The 4265-nt window shown below is 54.2% G+C and overlaps 1 long non-coding RNA gene across 2 annotated transcripts; it reads left to right on the top strand.

Annotated features, from left to right (window-relative positions):
- On the top strand, window positions 1-3815 carry LOC135315309 (uncharacterized). 2 transcript variants are annotated; one of them, XR_010374740.1, is made up of 3 exons: window positions 1-419; window positions 1453-1649; window positions 3534-3815. It is a non-coding gene; the product is annotated as an uncharacterized LOC135315309 (long non-coding RNA). The 2 variants fall into 2 exon arrangements; XR_010374739.1 differs by lacking the exon at window positions 1-419 and having other exon boundaries at window positions 1439-1649.
- Window positions 3816-4265: the final 450 nt, after the last annotated feature.

Genomic DNA, 4265 nt, shown 5'->3' with positions numbered 1-4265 from the left:
CCCCGCCCCCTGGCAACGGCCCGGGGGGCGGTGCCGGCTCTCTCCCCGTAGCGACAGGCCCCGCCCCCTGGCAACGGCCCGAGCCTGTGTTTGCTCCGCTCGGGGGGGGGGCTCGGTTTGGGTGTTTTCTCTCCCCCCCCCCTCCCGCGCCGGGAACTCCAGGCGGCTCCCGTACGGCTCCCGGGGCCTTCCCCCCTCGGGGGGCTCGGCCCGCCCCTTTCGCGGGGCGCTGTGGGAAGGGCGGGGGCGGGGCCCGGGGGTCGAAGAGCCCCAGCCGGGGCTCGGGCAGCTCTCGCTGCCCCCGGGCTCCTCTGGCGCCGGGGCTCCCGTGTTCCCTCGGGCGGTCGCAGCTCTGGGGCTGTCTCAGCCCCCCGGGCAGGCGTGCTCTGGCGTTTAGAGAAGCGGAGGCGTTGCCTGAGGTAAGGCTTCCAGAGCTTGGCGCTCTTTGGCAGCAGCTGTACTAGAAAGGTCCCTTGTGGCCTGCTTTGCTTTTTTTCTCCCGGGATGCTGTTTTGGGCGCTGAGGGGGCGGTGAGGCGGTTTAGTGGTATGGTGTTCTGTTTGGGGTTTGGTTTTTGCTTTGCTGGTTTTTTTCCCCTTGTGAGATCATTTTATTGTGCTGCTGCAATTCCTGTCTTTACTGAACCCGGAACCTTGGGGGTTTTCACTAGTTGTGCCGTTCACTGTTTCAGGCGTTGACTTGGCCTCTCAACAGCCGCGGCACAACCTACAGCGATGCTGCCTCTCCAGGCCCCCGCAGGCCCCGCTTTCTTGTCCAGCCAGGCGGGAAAGCGTGGTTGTTGCAGAAACAGCTACGCCCTTGTCGTGGTTCAGCCTCAGCTGGCAACTGAACACCCCGCAGCCGCTCGCTCACCCCCCCCACCCCCGTGGGATGGGGAAGAGAATCGGACGAGCAAAAGAACTTGTGGGTTGAGATAAGCACAGTTTAATGATTACAATAAAATGATAATGATAAATGATTATGATAATAACGACAATAATGTTAATATAATAAAAGGGAAAAGGAAGGGAAAGGGAAAACAGGGAAAAAAAAACGCAGAAACACGAACGATACAACCGCTCACCACCTGCCGACCGACGCTGCCCGTCCCCGAGCCGCGATTGCTCCCTCCCTCCCCCGGCCAGCCCCTCCCAGGTAGCATACTGGGCATGACGTTACATGATATGGAATATCCCTTTGGTCAGTTTGAATCCGCTCTCTTAGCTGTGCCCCCTCCCCTCTCAGCTTCTTGTGCACCCAGCAGAGCATGGGAGGCCAGACATGTCCTTGACTAGTATCAGCGCTGCCCAGCAACAGCCTAAACATCTGTGTGTTATCTCAACAGGTTTTTTTTTCCATGCTAATTTCAAAGTGCAGCACTATACCAGCTAGAGTGAAGAAAATTAACTCTATCCCAGCTGAAACCATGACAGCCCTGCGACTCCTCCTCAGGTTGTTGGCTCGGCCCCAACAGCGTACAGGCTGCTGAGGTCACCGCCTCCACGCGGGACGCAGGCGGCCCGGAGAGCTTTACCCTGCGCCATTTCCGTCCCCTCTGGGCAGCAGCGGATCCGCTGCCGCTTCAGGCGGCCGCTTTCTCGAGGGCGAGGAGCTGGGACGACAACGGGCCGCTGCAGACTCTGGTCAGGGTACGAGGCTGCTCCCTGGGGAGCGGGCGCAGGGGGCGCGGAGGTACGCGCGGGCACTTGTCGGTGCCCCTGACCGGTGAAGGGGAGGTTAAATTGTTAGAGTGCAAATAAACACATATTATTTAGGGATGAGTCGTGACTAAATTTAATCGCAGCTATTACTGAAACAAACCAGGCAGTCGTTATTCCTAATCTGTAAATAAAAAAAATAAAGGCTGTCCTTTTTTATGCAATAGAGTTGCGAGTCATTAATAGCTCAATCTAAATACAGCCGTTACTAAATCAACTGCAGGCATTAATGACTCCTGGTCAGAAACAAAATAAGGAAATTTTAGAATCTACAATGAAAATCGACCTGGAAAGCTAAATTGGGAGCGGGTAATACTGAAATTGTAACAGGGCTGTTAGAAAGTTCAGAGGCAGCGACAGCTCCTGCTTCCAACCCAAACAGTAAACGAAGCTTTAGATTTTTAAATGAAGAGAAATAAAGGTGAGCTGTTAAAACAGTGGCTGGGTTCAAGCGTAGGTATTAAGAAAATTTGCAGGTACGGGTGATTCCTGACCAGAACTAACAATTCCAGAAGATTTAGATTTAAAAACTACAAAGCTAATGGAGTGCCACAACCGCCCGGATGTCACCGCAGCCGCTTTGGGGGAATGCCCCAGCCCCCCCAGCCACCGCTATTAATTACTGCCAAGGAGAGCGAGAGTGAAAGTAGAAGCGGTGCAGGTGAAACGCGAGCAGTACGCTTTTCCTAAGTCATCCCTTCGTGTCAGGAGAGGAAAGCAAATGGAAAGAAGATGTTTGCAGGGGGTCTGTGCTGGGTTACCTGCGCGTCTCTTCCGTGCATCCTTGAGGAGACATTTAGCTCCTGTTGGGCGCTCGCAGGTGGGGACAGGGCGAGCTGGAGGCAGGATCGGTGCCGGCACTGATAAAGGGATGGGCGACGAGCTGAGAGAAGAGGGGGCAAGGGCTGAAAAAGGGTCTCCAGTTCTGCAGGGAAGGCAGCGGGATGTGACTCGGCAACCGCTCTGACGAGTGCAGGGTCATTCGCTGCGATGAAGTCGGGGTCTGTGGCTGGCCCGGAGAGGCAGCAGAAATCCCGAACTCTGCAGGGGTACCGGCCAGATTAGGGCAACACCTGAACAGTAAAACCATTTAGGGGAAGCAAAGCTGGGCTGCACCGCGTGGCCAACCTCCCTCTTCTCCGTGAGTCCCAAAGGGGCAGCCTCAAGAATGTGCTGAGAATTAATGTCTTGCGCTAAAAATGAGACGCAAGTAGCACCCACCCGTGAATTTTATTTTCTCTCTCGCTCTGCGGCTCCTGCCTGCTTGTCTCTCCTCAGTGCGCACCTGCACCTGTGCTCGGATGGGGCAGCTGAGGGAAGGTGCTGCCATCTCCCCGGCCCCGGCGGACCGCCCCTCAGCTGTGTCCTCTGTCAGGGAGCGTCGTCATCTCTCCTGCCCCCCAGAGCGGGTCCTGTAGTGGCAGACGCGCGGGCTTTTCCCTGCACACGCATACGGGAAGGGAAGGGAAGGGAAGGGAAGCACAGTGAGAGCTGGGCTTGTCAAAGCGTAATGGGGGTGGTGGGAAGCGTAGCTAGAACCGGAGAGCTACAGCGCAAAAGCGAAGCGGACGGGACACAAAAGTAAAATGGTGCACAGGAATGCTGAGGAGAGAACTCCCGCAGCACGCAGGAAATCAGTGTCAGAATCTATTTTCTTTTGACTGCCAAATTAAAAATAATGGCACACTTTGCAACGCTAAGCTCGCTCTAATCGTCTGAACTGTTTCTTTCCAACTCCCCACCGCCCCCAGCACACCGTTCAGTCTCCTCAGCCTGAAATGCCTTGTTTTCCTTCTTTTTTTTTTTTAATGACAGGGCAACTTCTGTTCCCGAGGTGGTGCCTACAGTACAGCTATCTCTTCGAAGGCAGTTTGGTTTAGGTCAGAGAATGTTTAGCCTGGACTGAATCAGCCTCTGTTTCTATTTCTGGAAATCATCGGTCCTGTGCATCAAGCCCGGAAAAAAGGAAATATGAACCAAAGGACGTGGGGCCTGCAGGGCTAGGAAAATATTTGAGAAGAGGTTCAGTGGGGAAATGACTGTTTGTCTGTGGGGCGTCCAGGCAAGCAACCCAGCTGCTAGAAAGCGGCGCTGTCCCCAGGATGGCCTCGGCGGTGCCGTCGGAGTCAGGGGAACAAGGACAAGGCAGGGTGAAGAATCTGGCCTGCCGTGTGGAACGTGACTGTACAAAGCACGTGTGATGCACTGCAAGTTTACTTGTTTAAACTGTGAGTTAAAGAAGGTGTGCAGTTGCTTTGTAAACAGCCGATGCTCTAAAGCTACACCCATCTAATTGCTAGCTGTATTAAATCTATCGTATTGCTGTTCCTGCATTAAAAAATAAAAAATAACAAACCAACACACCTATGTAAGCACGTCTAAGTACAATGGAAAACCACTGTTTAACGCGTGGCATGTGCGGGTGGTTTTTTTGGGGTGGGGGGGTGGGGTGTATAAGAAAAACCTGCGAGAGACACACGCACACACGCACATGTCATGTTTAGCGCTCACCTAAACCCAAAAAAGAAAATCCACTCTTTATTTTGC

The sequence above is a fragment of the Phalacrocorax carbo genome, chromosome 11 (genome assembly GCF_963921805.1).
Source record: "Phalacrocorax carbo chromosome 11, bPhaCar2.1, whole genome shotgun sequence".
Classification (NCBI taxonomy): Eukaryota; Metazoa; Chordata; class Aves; order Suliformes; family Phalacrocoracidae; genus Phalacrocorax; species Phalacrocorax carbo.
Note: the sequence above shows the minus strand (reverse complement) of the source record. Positions and strands in the feature narration are given on the sequence as shown.